Raw genomic sequence first — 17,625 nt, forward strand, 5'->3', positions numbered from 1 at the left:
TTCTTTTTTCAACTCGAGCTCATTGACTCCGTGGCCTACCGTGGCGTACCGTGACCTGATGTTTACTGCCAACCGCTTTGGAGGATTTAAGCAACATACAAAAACTGACAACGTCTCTCAAAACTATTTTTGTGAAACATGAGGACAGTATAGTGATACTGCCAGCAGGGAGCACCAGAGAGCTGAACCGACAGTTGTACATTTCTTAAACTTTCACCAACACAAACACGCACGCTCACTTCAGATCATGGGAGGACGTCAAAAAATCACCACCCATTCTCTGACACTTTAACCGTTAACCTTGGTTCAAACATTTAACATCACACGCACATGCAGTGTATTTCAGATAATTAATGAATTCAGATGTCACAATGATCGTTTACATGGATAAGGAGTCCTACTGAATCAATTACTGCCGTTTATATCTAACTAATGATTGTTTTTGTAAGAGTGTAACGTCGAGCCTCAGCAGCTTTCTCACTCCTTATGTGCTACTGTATAAAACCTGGTTTTGCGCCTGCACTAATTGCTTACGGCCATACCACCCTGAACACGCCCGATCTCGTCTGATCTCGGAAGCTAAGCAGGGTCGGGCCTGGTTAGTACTTGGAAGGGAGACCGCCTGGGAATACCAGGTGCTGTAAGCTTTTTCTTTTTCAACTCGAGCTCATTGACTCCGTGGCCTACCGTGGCGTACCGTGACCTGATGTTTACTGCCAACCGCTTTGGAGGATTTAAGCAACATACAAAAACTGACAACGTCTCTCGAAACTATTTTTGTGAAACATGAGGACAGTATAGTGATACTGCCAGCCGGGAGCACCAGAGAGCTGAACCGACAGTTGTACATTTCTTAAACTTTCACCAACACAAACACGCACGCTCACTTCAGATCATGGGAGGACGTCAAAAAATCACCACCCATTCTCTGACACTTTAACCGTTAACCTTGGTTCAAACATTTAACATCACACGCACACGCAGTGTATTTCAGATAATTAATGAATTCAGATGTCACAATGATCGTTTACATGGATAAGGAGTCCTACTGAATCAATTACTGCCGTTTATATCTAACTAATGATTGTTTTTGTAAGAGTGTAACGTCGAGCCTCAGCAGCTTTCTCACTCCTTATGTGCTACTGTATAAAACCTGGTTTTGCGCCTGCACTAATTGCTTACGGCCATACCACCCTGAACACGCCCGATCTTGTCTGATCTTGGAAGCTAAGCAGGGTCGGGCCTGGTTAGTACTTGGATGGGAGACCGCCTGGGAATACCAGGTGCTGTAAGCTTTTCTTTTTCAACTCGAGCTCATTGCCTCCGTGGCCTACCGTGGCGTACCGTGACCTGATGTTTACTGCCAACCGCTTTGGAGGATTTAAGCAACATACAAAAACTGACAACGTCTCTCAAAACTATTTTTGTGAAACATGAGGACAGTATAGTGATACTGCCAGCAGGGAGCACCAGAGAGCATGAAACGACAGTTGTACATTTCTTAAACTTTCACCAACACAAACACGCACGCTCACTTCAGATCATGGGAGGACGTCAAAAAATCACCACCCATTCTCTGACACTTTAACCGTTAACCTTGGTTCAAACATTTAACATCACACGCACACGCAGTGTATTTCAGATAATTAATGAATTCAGATGTCACAATGATCGTTTACATGGATAAGGAGTCCTACTGAATCAATTACTGCCGTTTATATCTAACTAATGATTGTTTTTGTAAAAGTGTAACGTCGAGCCTCAGCAGCTTTCTCACTCCTTATGTGCTACTGTATAAAACCTGGTTTTGCGCCTGCACTATTTGCTTACGGCCATACCACCCTGAACACGCCCGATCTTGTCTGATCTCGGAAGCTAAGCAGGGTCGGGCCTGGTTAGTACTTGGATGGGAGACCGCCTGGGAATACCAGGTGCTGTATGCTATTTATTTTTCAACTCGAGCTCATTGACTCCGTGGCATACCGTGACCTGATGTTTACTGCCAACCGCTTTGGAGGATTTAAGCAACATACAAAAACTGACAACGTCTCTCAAAACTATTTTTGTGAAACATGAGGACAGTATAGTGATACTGCCAGCAGGGAGCACCAGAGAGCTGAACCGACAGTTGTACATTTCTTAAACTTTCACCAACACAAACACGCACGCTCACTTCAGATCATGGGAGGACGTCAAAAAATCACCACCCATTCTCTGACACTTTAACCGTTAACCTTGGTTCAAACATTTAACATCACACGCACACGCAGTGTATTTCAGATAATTAATGAATTCAGATGTCACAATGATCGTTTACATGGATAAGGAGTCCTACTGAATCAATTACTGCCGTTTATATCTAACTAATGATTGTTTTTGTAAGAGTGTAACGTCGAGCCTCAGCAGCTTTCTCACTCCTTATGTGCTACTGTATAAAACCTGGTTTTGCGCCTGCACTAATTGCTTACGTCCATACCACCCTGAACACGCCCGATCTCGTCTGATCTCGGAAGCTAAGCACGGTTGGGCCTGGTTAGTACTTGGATGGGAGACCGCCTGGGAATACCAGGTGCTGTAAGCTTTTTCTTTTTCAACTCGAGCTCATTGACTCCGTGGCGTACCGTGACCTGATGTTTACTGCCTACGGCTTTGGAGGATTTAAGCAACATACAAAAACTGACAACGTCTCTCAAAACTATTTTTGTGAAACATGAGGACAGTATAGTGATACTGCCAGCAGGGAGCACCAGAGAGCTTAACCGACAGTTGTACATTTCTTAAACTTTCACCAACACAAACACGCACGCTCACTTCAGATCATGGGAGGACGTCAAAAAATCACCACCCATTCTCTGACACTTTAACCGTTAACCTTGGTTCAAACATTTAACATCACACGCACACGCAGTGTATTTCAGATAATTAATGAATTCAGATGTCACAATGATCGTTTACATGGATAAGGAGTCCTACTGAATCAATTACTGCCGTTTATATCTAACTAATGATTGTTTTTGTAAAAGTGTAACGTCGAGCCTCAGCAGCTTTCTCACTCCTTATGTGCTACTGTATAAAACCTGGTTTTGCGCCTGCACTAATTGCTTACGGCCATACCACCCTGAACACGCCAGATCTCGTTTGATCTCGGAAGCTATGCAGGGTCGGGACTGGTTAGTACTTGGATGGGAGACCGCCTGGGAATACCAGGTGCTGTAAGCTTTTTCTTTTTCAACTCGAGCTCATTGCCTCCGTGGCCTACCGTGGCGTACCGTGACCTGTGCCCTATACCACGAAGCTCGCTGAACATACCCAGGCTTTCTTGGGAAAACCTGGCTCGACAGAGCCGCAACTCGCAATCAGAGTTAAATGGTACCACGAAGCTCACTTTAGATTCAATTAGTTGAACCAGGTTTTCCGCTTTAGGTTCAGTGCGCGTTCACGTGAATGGGGCGTTTTTTGCGTCATTTTTCTCACCTTTACGATAGATCAAGCAGTCTATATGAGTAAGTGAAAAGATTCTGCATATTGTCTGTAAAATAACTATGCCAAATGCAGAATTGTTCGCCATTAATCCAAATAGAATGATGATGATTTAAAAATGCATAAGCAACGTCCATCCTGCCTTATTCTATCATTTAGGGAATTCACTTTAAATACACCCTATTTAAGAAATATATTGCATGTTTTCGACCGCTGAGAGGGAGCGGCTGTAGCGTAGTGAATTAGTATAAGACCCGAACGCCAGCGACCGGGGTTCAAATTCGCCGGTCTATCATCATGCATTTTACCCCCATAGATGTGGTTCCAGCACGGCCTTGAAAATATGGGTTCAAGTTCGAAATAAGCACAAAAATATAATTCCATAAGCTTTAGTGAATAAGTATTCCATATGCATGAGAATTAGGACTTTTTAAGCTTCACATAAATTCGCGTCACTTGGGAGTTGAACCCCCCGCGCAAAAATTCAAGACTGACGCGCTACCTCCACTCTAGCACTCTGTCACTGAGACTCAATGCGCAACAGTAATCATTGTCTCCATAAGGTCCAAAAGGACGATCAAATAACGAACACCCTCTGATGAGAATCTGTATCTCTCATGAAGAACCCCAATTTCGTTGTTTGCACAATGACAATAAAGTCTGAAATCTGAATATCGTCAGACAATGCCAAGGGATCGGTTCTGTCCCGTAAAACCCTTGTCTCCGGAGAAGTGCGCCGGGGTCCACGGGAACACCCACAAATGGTGACGCCATTGTCAGAGGAGGGGCTAGGAAGCTGCGCACACCGATTTAAGTAGGCGATCTCCGGCTAGACTAAGCCGAAAAACTGCTCCCGACCAGGTTTGGTTGCGAGCATAAGTCACCATGGTGATACAGCGACGCTAAAAGAGATCGACTTTCGTGGTACAACTAACCCAGGCTTGGAGCTCAACATACCTCGCTAACCCTCTAAGCGAGCTTCGTGGTACAGGGCCCTGATGTTTACTGCCAACCGCTTTGGAGGATTTAAGCAACATACAAAAACTGACAACGTCTCTCAAAACTATTTTTGTGAAACATGAGGACAGTATAGTGATACTGCCAGCAGGGAGCACCAGAGAGCTTAAACGACAGTTGTACATTTCTTAAACTTTCACCAACACAAACACGCACGCTCACTTCAGTGCCCTATACCACGAAGCTCGCTGAACATACCCAGGCTTTCTTGGGAAAACCTGGCTCGACAGAGCCGCAACTCGCAATCAGAGTTAAATGGTACCACGAAGCTCACTTTAGATTCAATTAGTTGAACCAGGTTTTCCGCTTTAGGTTCAGTGCGCGTTCACGTGAAAGGGGCGTTTTTTGCGTCATTTTTCTCACCTTTACGATACATCAAGCAGTCTATATGAGTATAAGTGAAAAGATTCTGCAAATTGTCTGTAAAATAACTATGCCAAATGCAGAATTGTTCGCCATTAATCCAAATAGAATGATGATGATTTAAAAATGCATAAGCAACGTCCATCCTGCCTTATTCTATCATTTAGGGAATTCACTTTAAATACACCCTATTTAAGAAATGTATCGCATGTTTTCGACCTCTGAGTGGTAGCGGCTGTAGCGTAGTGGATTAGTATAAGACCCGAACGCCAGCGACCGGGGTTCAAATTCGCCGGTCTCTCATCATGCATTTTACCCCCATAGATGTGGTGCCAGCACGGCCTTGAAAATATGGGTTCAAGTTCGAAATAATCACAAAAATATAATTCCATAAGCTTTAGTGAATAAGTATTCCATATGCATTAGAATTAGGACTTTTTAAGCTTCACATAAATTCTCGTCACTTGGGAGTCGAACCTCCCGCGCAGAAATTCAAGACTGACGCGCTACCTCCACTCTAGCATTCTGTCACTGAAACACAATGCGCAACAGTAATCATTGTCTACATAAGGTCCAAAAGGACGATCAAATAACGAACACCCTCTGATGAGAATCTGTATCTCTCATGAAGAACCCCAATTTCGTTGTTTGCACAATGACAATAAAGTCTGAAATCTGAATATCGTCAGACAATGCCAAGGGATCGGTTTTGTCCCGTAAAACCCTGTCTCCGGAGAGACGCCTGTACGAGAAGTGCGCCGGGGTCCACGGGAACACCCACAAATGGTGACGCCATTGTCAGAGGAGGGGCTAGGAAGCTGCGCACGCCGATTTAAGTAGCCGATCTCCGGCTAGACTAAGCCGAAAAACTGCTCCCGACCAGGTTTGGTTGCGAGCATAAGTCACCATGGTGATACAGCGACGCTAAAAGAGATCGACTTTCGTGGTACAACTAACCCAGGCTTGGAGCTCAACATACCTCGCTAACCCTCTAAGCGAGCTTCGTGGTACAGGGCCCAGGGGTCTCATTTATAACCGTTGCGTACGCACAAAACGGGCCTAAAAGTTGCGTACGTGACTTTCCACGCCAAGGTTGTGATCTATAAAAAACCAACTTGACGGGAAAATGTGCGCAGCCCTAAGCAAACTCTGACCCATGCGTACGCATGGTTTGGAGGAAAAGGAGGATTGGCGACACAGATGGTGTGGTGGTGAACTGAAGTCAGACCGAAGAATTGTAGAGTGAGAAGAACGATTATGTTTTATCATCGCCATTCATACATTTAATTTCAACCCGTATCATGCGTTAAATCCTAATCAGAATAATTTAAGTCAACTGCGTTATTTCTCAGTTATAACTCCAGAAACATCTCCTTAGAATATAAATAAAATAAAAATCTCTATATTTAATCCCGTCACTCCATACTGTCCACTGACGGCGCGACTGCATGGAATAAAGCATCTGTCCAACATGTGTCAACAACATCATATTTTTATGTGACACTGTAAACACATAATCAAATGTCAATCAAGTCAATTAAAAAGTGTGGAAAACCAAGCGACACTCCTCATCACAATCGTTGTCCGCTACTCTTGATGCTTTTCATGACAAATCAGGCATTAAAAAGGGGTTATGTTCAAGAAGATTACAAACTGATTATCCAAGGTGTTCTCGGTCAGTCTTATTACCGTAACCCAATAAATACAGAGGTGAGCGTCGTGGTAATGCTGCACCATATGGCACTTCTGGCGGACCATGCAAATGGAAGGATTCGGAGGGAGAGGGTATATAGGGACCATAACGATTTATTAGTAGGCTACATAAAAATATGTAACTCTTATGTCTTTTTTAATTCTGGGACTGTGCGCTCCGTGCTACTGACAGAGTTCACTGCTGCAGCAACATGTTGCCACTCACTCTGCTTTTTGTTGTTGGGGATCCCAATCCCGTGACCGCCGAACAAAACTACCTTTCGGACCTACATCTCACCCACAAGTGTCTCCACTTCAACCTCCGTGAAATTTCGCTTTTCTCAGTACTTCTGCCATTGTTTCCAACAAGACATAATACCGGCATCTGAGTCTGTTTTATATGCAGATCGCATTCACGAGGTCATTTGCATTGACCATTTATGGTTAAAAAGGGGCGTGTAGAGGGCGGAACGTGAAGCTGATTCAGCTGCGCACAATTGTAGTCAGTATGTTATTGATTTATAAAGCGAAGATTGCGTACATGTGTGCGTACGCAGTGTTTTATAAATCCGAATATTTTTAGGCGCACGCAAAACTTGGCTTCTGGGCGTACGCACATTTTTAGTAACGATCCCACGCACAGTTTTATAAATGAGACCCCAGATCATGGGAGGACGTCAACAAATCACCACCCATTCTCTGACACTTTAACCGTTAACCTTGGTTCAAACATTTAACATCACACGCACACGCAGTGTATTTCAGATAATTAATGAATTCAGATGTCACAATGATCGTTTACATGGATAAGGAGTCCTACTGAATCAATTACTGCCGTTTATATCTAACTAATGATTGTTTTTGTAAGAGTGTAACGTCGAGCCTCAGCAGCTTTCTCACTCCTTATGTGCTACTGTATAAAACCTGGTTTTGCGCCTGCACTAATTGCTTACGGCTATACCACCCTGAACACGCCCGTTCTCGTCTGATCTCGGAAGCTAAGCAGGGTCGGGCCTGGTTAGTACTTGGATGGGAGACCGCCTGGGAATACCAGGTGCTGTAAGTTTTTCTTTTTCAACTCGAGCTCATTGACTCCGTGGCGTACCGTGACCTGATGTGTACTGCCAACCGCTTTGGAGGATTTAAGCAACATACAAAAACTGACAACGTCTCTCAAAACTGTTTTTGTGAAACATGAGGACAGTATAGTGATACTGCCAGCAGGGAGCACCAGAGAGCTGAACCGACAGCTGTACATTTCTTAAACTTTCACCTACACAAACACGCACGCTCACTTCAGATCATGGGAGGACGTCAAAAAATCACCACCCATTCTCTGACACTTTAACCGTTAACCTTGGTTCAAACATTTAACATCACACGCGCATGCAGTGTATTTCAGATAATTAATGAATTCAGATGTCACAATGATCGTTTACATGGATAAGGAGTCCTACTGAATCAATTACTGCCGTTTATATCTAACTAATGATTGTTTTTGTAAAAGTGTAACGTCGAGCCTCAGCAGCTTTCTCACTCCTTATGTGCTACTGTATAAAACCTTGTTTTGCGCCTGCACTAATTGCTTACGGCCATACCACCCTGAACACGCCCGATCTCGTCTGATCCCGTTCAGGTGTGCAACCAGGAAGTGAGCAGTGAGCAGAGAGAGCAGGTGGAGAGAGCAGGTGGACTTTTTTGTTTGTGCTAGATTTAATGTGAGTGAGTGTGTTTTACTTTTTGTTTTAGTTTTTTTTTTATTCCCCCAGCAGCTTGCTGTTCGGGGGAACGTCTTTTTTGTTTTTGTTTGTGTGTGTGTGTTTGAATGAGTGACGTAATGGAGAGGAGAGAGCGAGTAGAGAGGAGTAGGACGGATCTCATGGCAACTGACAGCGGACCGGCAAGCACAACGACACAGAATATGGACAACGGCATGGAGCAGACATCGCCCAAGAACACGACCATGGAAAGACCCCGACCACGAGCAGGATCATGGACAACGGCAAGACGCAGCAACCGACAAAGAACGCCGACATTGGAAAGGAAACGACTATGAGAAGGATCACGGACAACAGTAAAAGTACCTCGGAACTTCTTCAAAGCACAGATAAGAAATTTGAGAAGGAGCTTACCTTGGCGGTAGAGATCGTTGGAGATGAGATGGTGACTATGATGGAGCTTCTAAGTGAGGTTAAAAAAACGTGCGGGGTGGTGAATGGATGCCGTTTTAAAATGCCCAAAAAGTACGAAATAACAATGGACAATGTTGAAGGGAAGGATATACTGTTAGATGGGATTAGAATAAAGAAGAGCACGGTAGTGGCAAAAGAAATTAGAAATGACGAATTAGTTGTATCTTTTTTAAACTTGCCGACGTACATTGTGGATGGTGTCATTCTTGCCAAACTTGCAGAATGGGGAGTTAAGGCAATCTCGCCAATTAAAAGAAGAATGTGGCCAGGAACTGACATAGCCGATGGAACCAGGTTCTTGAAGGTCCGGTTCACTGAAACAGTGAAATCGCTACCTTACACAACGAAGTTCGAAATACTAGAGGGGGGAGAGTACTTCCGCGTGATCCATGACAGGCAGATGAAAGTATGCAGATTATGTATAAAACCGGGTCACATCTTCCGAGAATGCCCAGAATTCAGATGTCACAGGTGTAAAAAACAGGGACACTATGCAAGGGAGTGTGTTCCAGAAGCAGCGGAGAGAGAGGATGTCAGCGTCGCGGAGGAGGTCAACGTCGCGGAGGAGGTCAACAGCACTGACGGCGAGGAGGAGGAGCCGGAGGACAGCGACGAGGACGACATGCAGACGGAGGGAGACCTAGGGGGCGTCCCAGAGAGCAGGGCGGAGACCATGGTGCAGAACCAAAGACGGCATCCCCTGAGTGACGTCGCAGCAGGAGACGTGTTGGGAGCTGTGGGGCAGGAGGAGAGCCGGTCCGGAGAGGAATCGAGTGGAGAGAAGGCTCCTCGCGAGACGACTCCAGCAGACGGAACCGGCAGCGTTGGGGTAAAGGAGCATGGAGATGGAAACCGAGACGAGAGGGAAACTGCGATGGACTTCCTGATTATCGAGGATATTTCAGAGGCAGAGAGTGTAAGCAGACCGCAGAAGGAACGAAAGGCGGAGGAGACCACAAAGAAAAGAAAAGCTGCGCTCCAAGCTGAGGAGAAAAGGAGGAAGAGGGAGGAAAGAAGGACAAAATGAAGGTTGGGAATGAAACCGTAATTATGTGTTTAATGTTAAGCTTGATTTCATTCAACACAAATGGGCTAAGGAATCAAAGCAAATTTGGAAAACTATTAATTAAATGTAAAAATAATGACATGTTATGTCTGCAAGAAACGAACTGGACAGACCATATCATGAAAGATATAAAAACGAAATGGACAGACATTATGTATGCAAACCATGGTACGGATAAATCATGTGGGGTAGCAATCCTGATAAAAAATAATACTGTAGAAAACCTCAAAGAAATCTACAAAGATAAAAAAGGAAGAGTCATAATCATAGAATTTAAATACAAAAAGATAGAGTACAGAATAATTAATATATATGCACCAAATATAGAAGCAGACAGGAAGGCTTTTTTTTTGGATTTAGGAAAATGGTGTGTGGGAAACTGTATAATAGTGGGAGATTTTAATTTAAAAAGTACAAGGTTGGATATGGCAAGAGGGAAGGAATTTAAAAATGATGCTTCAAGAAAGGTTTTTCTGAAAACAATGGAGGAAAAACAATTAATTGATGTATGGAGAAACGAAAACCCAAACAGGAGAGAGTACTCAAGAAGGCAAATGGTAATGGGGGAATTAAAACAAAGCCGAATAGACTTGTGTATAGCACATCAGACAATGGTTAAATTTATAAAAAATATGATGTATAAATTCACATCATTCAGTGACCATGCAATCCTGTCAATAGAGGTTGGTACTGGGATAGAGAGAAGGGGAGGAGGAGTGTGGTGCCTAAACAGTACTCTCCTAGAGGAAGAGGGATATAGAAATAAAATAGTGGCCTGCATAGAGAATGGAAGAAAGAACATGGACATGTGTAGAAACAAGGGATTATGGTGGGAAAGACTGAAGCAAAAGATAAGGACAATAAGTATTAGATATGCAAAGGTCCGGGCTTTTATAGAAAGAGAGAAAATAAAATGTTTGAAGGATGAGCTGGCAGAAGAGGCAGAAAGAATTGATAAGGATCCAAAACATAGCATAGAAAAATACATAAAGGTGAAATCCAAACTGGACGTTTATGAACAGAATAAATGTATGGGGGCAATAACAAGGAGTAGGGAGAAATATGCGATGAAGGGGGAGAGATGCACAGGCTATTTTTTGGGATTAGAAAAAAGGAAACAGGAAAGGGTATATATTGAAGAGTTAGAAAATGAAAATGGAGAGATAATAAATGATTTTGTAGACATTATTGGAAATGTTGGGACATTTTATAAAAATCTATACAAAAAAGGAAATGCAAAGAAGGAAGATATAAATACAGTATTAGGTAATATTAATAAAACGATAACAAATGATGAGAAAAGTATGTGTGATGACAACATCAAAGACATAGAAATAAAGGAAGCAATAATGTCATTAAATACCAATAAAAGTCCGGGAACAGATGGCCTTACAAGTGAATTTTATAAAACATTTATAGACGATCTGCTACCAATTTTAAACATACTTTATGCAGAGATGGAGAAGGAGCAGGAGATACCAGAGTCGCTGGCAACAGGACTAATAACGATCATATATAAAAATAAGGGAAGCAAAAGAAAACTGGAAAACTATAGACCGCTAACTGTACTAAACACGGATTACAAGATCTTAACAAAGGTATTAGCAAACAGAATAAAAACAGCAGCACCAACAATCATAGCACCAACACAGGCGTATGGGATACCAGGGAGGGACATATCGGACATTATTTGCACAATAAGGGACACAATCGAATGCATGGGGAAGGATGGTGGAATTATTTTAAGTATGGACCTTAATAAAGCCTTCGATAGGGTTGAGCATAGTTTTTTATTTTGCACATTAGAAAAATTTGGTTTTGGGCAAAGAATAATCAACTGGATTAAATTATTGTACAAAAATGCAAGGAGTAGGATAAAAATAAATGGAGCTATAACAGATCCTTTTCCATTGGAAAGATCTGTGAGGCAAGGGTGCCCGCTATCGGCAGTACTTTACAGCTTAACTGCAGAAAGTCTCGCGGAAATGATAAAGAAGGATAAGGAAATAGAGGGGATAAAATTGCCAAATGGGGGTGAAAGCAAAATACAGCAATATGCTGATGACACCACATGTATGGTAAAAAATATGAATAGCGTGAAAAGGATAATGGGAAAAATGGAAATATATGGGAGAGCAGCAGGGGCTAAAGTAAATATAGACAAAACTGAAATAATGTACGTCGGAAATATAAACCAAAATGATTGTAACATACCTTTTAGAGTTTCAAATGATTATATGAAAATATTGGGGATAAATATGGGAGTGAAAGAAAAGGAGGCGAGAGATGAGACATGGAATGGGGTAATAAATAAAGTGAAAAACACATTAAATGCGTGGAAGCCGAGGAGATTGAAATTAAAGGGGAAGGTTTTAGTGGTAAATGCATTAATACTATCCCAGATTGTCTATGCCTTGACTGTGATAGACATGCCAGAGTGGGTGCACAAAGAGCTAAACGGCACAATTACAAATTACATTTGGGATGGGAAACTGGCAAGAATAGCACAAAAGACACTGATAGGGAAATATGAAGAAGGAGGATTGAAATTGGTGGACTTGAATATTAAGAAAAAAACAATACGAATAAAAACTGTTAAAAAGTATCTGTATGATAGGGTTGATTATGGATGGAAAAATGTTTTTAAGGAATATTTATATAAAAATGGAAGATGTGAAGAAAACGGTCTAATAATGATAATAAAAAACTCCATGTATGAGAAAGTGCCTAGATATTATAAAGAGGTGTTTGATGCATGGGGGAAATACAGAATAAACATTAAATATGAATGCACAAAATACAGTCAGGTAATAAATCAACCAATATGGTGTAACCCATTGATAAAAATGAACAATAACATGCTATGGGATAAAAAAATATTTTATTCTGGACTAACACAAATAAAACATTGCCTATATGAATTCATACCTGGGTTTCTAAGATACCAGGCTATAATAGACACAGTTAAGGAGTATGATGAAGAAATGAACGAAACCACTACTGTAAATATGTACGATAAAATAAAAGAAAGCATACCAATAGATTGGGTGAGGCAAATAGAAAATAACGTGGTTATAGAAAGGAAAATAACGTTCCCCGAGTTATATATAGAAAATAATGGGGAAAAAAGGCCACTAAGGGATTCAAAGGTAAAGGACTACTACAAAGCGCTGATCCAAAAGGAATTTAAGGAACCTGCATCGGAAAAGGTTTGGGAAAAGGTGTTCCCAGGTATGGAAGGAAATCAAATATGGAAGCAGTGGAATGTAAGCAAAAATAGTATAGAATGTCAGGATCATGATTTTAAATTACGGCACAACAGACTGTACACAAATGTGGTGATACACCAAATAAATAAGGATGTAAGAAGGGAGTGCGATATATGCAAAACTGATCCGGAGACATTAATGCATTTGTATTATGAGTGTGACAAATTGAAGATCTTTTTCATGAAGCTAAAGGAATTCTTGCAGGAGAACTGGGGGAAGCAGTATTTTGAGGGAAAGGACTGGAAAAAAACATTTCTGTTTGGAGTATGGGAAAAGAAGGAGAAAGTAAACATAAATATGATAAACTATGTACTAAGTCATGCTAGATATGCTGTATGGCTAAGAAGGAATCTAGCGCATTTTGAACAAAAAATAATATCTGTCTGGGCCTACTTTGTATCAGGGTTGAAAAAAGACATAAGTTTAATTTTTAAGTATGAAAAGGAAGAATTTCAACATTTTGTTAATGGATGCAGTTTCATTTCTGTCAATGACAAAGGGAAACTGATGTATAAGATTGAATAATGCATGGCAGGAGGACCTATTTGTTGAAATGCTGATGTTATTGTTTACTTTTATTTTATTTATTTTGTGATTTTACATTTGAATTCAAGTATATGTTTTTTCCCCTCTGTGTAGATTACGCTTGTATATAAAATCTGATTTATTTTTATAATAAAAAAAAAAAAAAAAAAAACACGCCCGATCTCGTCTGATCTCGGAAGCTAAGCAGGGTCGGGCCTGGTTAGTACTTGGATGGGAGACCGCCTGGGAATACCAGGTGCTGTAAGCTATTTCTTTTTCAACTCGAGCTCATTGACTCCGTGGCCTACCGTGGCGTACCGTGACCTGATGTTTACTGCCAACCGCTTTGGAGGATTTAAGCAACATACAAAAACTGACAACGTCTCTCAAAACTATTTTTGTGAAACATGAGGACAGTATAGTGATACTGCCAGCAGGGAGCACCAGAGAGCTGAACCGACAGTTGTACATTTCTTAAACTTTCACCAACACAAACACGCACGCTCACTTCAGATCATGGGAGGACGTCAAAAAATCACCACCCATTCTCTGACACTTTAACCGTTAACCTTGGTTCAAACATTTAACATCACACGCTCACGCAGTGTATTTCAGATAATTAATGAATTCAGATGTCACAATGATCGTTTACATGGATAAGGAGTCCTACTGAATCAATTACTGCCGTTTATATCTAACTAATGATTGTTTTTGTAAAAGTGTAACGTCGAGCCTCAGCAGCTTTCTCACTCCTTATGTGCTACTGTATAAAACCTGGTTTTGCGCCTGAACTAATTGATTACGGCCATACCACCCTGAACACGCCCGATCTCGTCTGATCTCGGAAGCTAAGCAGGGTCGGGCCTGGTTAGTACTTGGATGGGAGACCGCCTGGGAATACCAGGTACTGTAAGATTTTTCTTTTTCAACTCGAGCTCATTAACTCCGTGGCCTACCGTGGCGTACCGTGACCTGATGTTTACTGCCAACCGCTTTGGAGGATTTAAGAAACATACAAAAACTGACAACGTCTCTCAAAACTATTTTTGTGAAACATGAGGACAGTATAGTGATACTGCCAGCAGGGAGCACCAGAGATCTGAACCGACAGTTGTACATTTCTTAAACTTTCACCAACACAAACACGCACGCTCACTTCAGATCATGGGAGGACGTCAAAAAATCACCACCCATTCTCTGACACTTTAACCGTTAACCTTGGTTCAAACATTTAACATCACACGCACACGCAGTGTATTTCAGATAATTAATGAATTCAGATGTCACAATGATCGTTTACATGGATAAGGAGTCCTACTGAATCAATTACTGCCGTTTATATCTAACTAATGATTGTTTTTGTAAGAGTGTAACGTCGAGCCTCAGCAGCTTTCTCACTCCTTATGTGCTACTGTATAAAACCTGGTTTTGCGCCTGCACTAATTGCTTACGGCCATACCACCCTGAACACGCCAGATCTCGTCTGAGCTCGGAAGCTAAGCAGCGTCGGGCCTGGTTAGTACTTGGATGGGAGACCGTCTGGGAATACCAGGTGCTGCAAGCATTTTCTTTTTCAACTCGAGCTCATTGACTCCGTGGCGTACCGTGACCTGATGTTTACTGCCAACCGCTTTGGAGGATTTAAGCAACATACAAAAACTGACAACGTCTCTCAAAACTATTTTTGTGAAACATGAGGACAGTATAGTGATACTGCCAGCAGGGAGCACCAGAGAGCTGAACCGACAGTTGTACATTTCTTAAACTTTCACCAACACAAACACGCACGCTCACTTCAGATCATGGGAGGACGTCAAAAAATCACCACCCATTCTCTGACATTTTCACCGTTAACCTTGGTTCAAACATTTAACGTCACACGCACACGCAGTGTATTTCAGATAATTAATGAATTCAGATGTCACAATGATCGTTTACATGGATAAGGAGTCCTACTGAATCAATTACTGCCGTTTATATCTAACTAATGATTGTTTTTGTAAAAGTGTAACGTCAAGCCTCAGCAGCTTTCTCACTCCTTATGTGCTACTGTATAAAACCTGGTTTTGCGCCTGCACTAATTGCTTACGGCCATACCACCCTGAACACGCCCGATCTCGTCTGATCTCGGAAGCTAAGCAGGGTCGGGCCTGGTTAGTACTTTGATGGGAGACCGCCTGGGAATACCAGGTGCTGTAAGCTTTTTCTTTTTCAACTCGAGCTCATTGACTCCGTGGCCTACCGTGGCGTACCGTGACCTGATGTTTACTGCCAACCGCTTTGGAGGATTTAAGCAACATACAAAAACTGACAACGTCTCTCAAAACTATTTTTGTGAAACATGAGGACAGTATAGTGATACTGCCAGCAGGGAGCACCAGAGAGCTGAACCGACAGTTGTACATTTCTTAAACTTTCACCAACACAAACACGTACGCTCACTTCAGGGCCCCGTTTCCCGATAACGATGGATCCACGCTCGTACGATCATTCTCACGATGGATCTTGCGATCCATCGTCAATTTCTTTGGAGCGTTTCCCGAAACTCCTCTTAACGTGAACGCGCATTCGCTGCACTCACGACGTCGTAGGATTGTAACTGTCTACTGACACGGTGCTGAAATGGGCTCCGTAGGAGGGGGAGACGCAGGAATGTCGCAGGAAAATTGTGTTAAAAAGGGTTAAAATATATCCCCATCAAGGACAACAGCAGAGTAGCCTACGAAAAAAATAGACTGCAATTATATGAATGCTAAAGACATTAAAACACAATTGATTAGGCTTAAACCGACATATATCAGTTCTAATCCTGAATGCACTGTGCGTTTCACGGCATTTTCCCCCCTTAAATAATTCCTCTTCACACCTGTGAATAACCCGGGAGAGGTCCATGATGAGGAATACAACGAAGCCCACCGTCTGGCCCGGTGCATCGTTGAGCGCACGATCGGGAGGTGGAAGTTACGCTTTAGATGCCTTCACAAGTCAGGCGGAGGGCTCCAGTTTTCTCCGGCCAAGTCATGCGCCGTGATATGTGTGACGGCTATGTTGCACAACATTGCAGCTAAGGGTGGGGTGGCATTGCTTGAACCGGAGGACGTTGAGGACGATGACGATGATGAGGAAGATCGGTGTGAGGACGGCCTCCCTCATAACTACGCGGCTGGTTTTCATGCGCGTCGAATAGTGATTGAGACTTTTTTTTAACCCCCTCCACCCTCCCTCATGTCACTAAACATTCCCGTCAACGTGACCAATCCCCACCATATCCCAGCCTTTTGCCTGCTCCTTTGCTTGTTTTTTATAATTTTTTTTATTTCTTTATTTTCTTATTTTTTTTAATTTCTTTTATTTCGTTTTTTTTTTTTTTTAATTTGTTTAATTTAATTTATTTTTTACATTATTTTATGCTACGTTTTATGAGTAGCCTATGTCAGTCTGCACAAATCCCCCCACTTTCTCTCACACATTTTGAGTGCCCTGCCTGCGCAAACATTTTCTGGACTGTCCCGTTTTATTTTGGCCATTTTAACATCTTTATTAATAAATTAATTAATAATCTTTATTAATTACCAAACTAAGAACATAAAGGCGCAATGCGTTTTAATAAAACGCATCCAATAGACGGAATGTCCGATGGTGTCGCCACTGAGGCTATAGCTGACGATGCTCTTAGCGTCCTACGAGTACCTACGAGCACCCCTGGAGTACTCGTTAGCTACGAGCGTTTTCAAGACGTTCGTTCCCCACGATGCTTTCGGGAAACGCGGTGAAAACTCTACGATGCCCTTTCGACGCACTTCACGATCCACTTAGGCTAACGACGCTTTCGGGAAACGGGGCCCAGATCATGGGAGGACGTCAAAAAATCACCACCCATTCTCTGACACTTTAACCGTTAACCTTGGTTCAAACATTTAACATCACACGCACACGCAGTGTATTTCAGATAATTAATGAATTCAGATGTCACAATGATCGTTTACATGGATAAGGAGTCCTACTGAATCAATTACTGCCG

At 42.2% G+C, this 17,625-nt stretch overlaps 9 non-coding genes across 9 annotated transcripts; all 9 read left to right on the forward strand.

The window, feature by feature from the left end:
* Window positions 1–528: 528 nt before the first annotated feature.
* On the forward strand, window positions 529–647 carry LOC130400111 (5S ribosomal RNA). Its single transcript, XR_008902592.1, has one exon. It is a non-coding gene; the product is annotated as a 5S ribosomal RNA (ribosomal RNA).
* A 529-nt stretch (window positions 648–1,176) lies between these two features.
* LOC130394060 (5S ribosomal RNA) lies at window positions 1,177–1,295 on the forward strand. Its single transcript, XR_008897256.1, has one exon. It is a non-coding gene; the product is annotated as a 5S ribosomal RNA (ribosomal RNA).
* Window positions 1,296–1,824: 529 nt separating this feature from the next.
* LOC130401280 (5S ribosomal RNA) lies at window positions 1,825–1,943 on the forward strand. The gene has a single exon (XR_008903743.1). It is a non-coding gene; the product is annotated as a 5S ribosomal RNA (ribosomal RNA).
* Window positions 1,944–2,462: 519 nt separating this feature from the next.
* Window positions 2,463–2,581, forward strand: LOC130401320 (5S ribosomal RNA). Its single transcript, XR_008903782.1, has one exon. It is a non-coding gene; the product is annotated as a 5S ribosomal RNA (ribosomal RNA).
* A 519-nt stretch (window positions 2,582–3,100) lies between these two features.
* Window positions 3,101–3,219, forward strand: LOC130395725 (5S ribosomal RNA). Its single transcript, XR_008898748.1, has one exon. It is a non-coding gene; the product is annotated as a 5S ribosomal RNA (ribosomal RNA).
* Window positions 3,220–7,499: 4,280 nt separating this feature from the next.
* Window positions 7,500–7,618, forward strand: LOC130394411 (5S ribosomal RNA). Its single transcript, XR_008897573.1, has one exon. It is a non-coding gene; the product is annotated as a 5S ribosomal RNA (ribosomal RNA).
* A 6,783-nt stretch (window positions 7,619–14,401) lies between these two features.
* Window positions 14,402–14,520, forward strand: LOC130394625 (5S ribosomal RNA). Its single transcript, XR_008897765.1, has one exon. It is a non-coding gene; the product is annotated as a 5S ribosomal RNA (ribosomal RNA).
* A 529-nt stretch (window positions 14,521–15,049) lies between these two features.
* On the forward strand, window positions 15,050–15,168 carry LOC130395724 (5S ribosomal RNA). Its single transcript, XR_008898747.1, has one exon. It is a non-coding gene; the product is annotated as a 5S ribosomal RNA (ribosomal RNA).
* A 519-nt stretch (window positions 15,169–15,687) lies between these two features.
* LOC130399626 (5S ribosomal RNA) lies at window positions 15,688–15,806 on the forward strand. The gene has a single exon (XR_008902130.1). It is a non-coding gene; the product is annotated as a 5S ribosomal RNA (ribosomal RNA).
* The last annotated feature ends 1,819 nt before the right edge of the window (window positions 15,807–17,625 follow it).

The sequence above is a fragment of the Gadus chalcogrammus genome, chromosome 12 (genome assembly GCF_026213295.1).
Source record: "Gadus chalcogrammus isolate NIFS_2021 chromosome 12, NIFS_Gcha_1.0, whole genome shotgun sequence".
In the NCBI taxonomy this organism is placed as follows: domain Eukaryota; kingdom Metazoa; phylum Chordata; class Actinopteri; order Gadiformes; family Gadidae; genus Gadus; species Gadus chalcogrammus.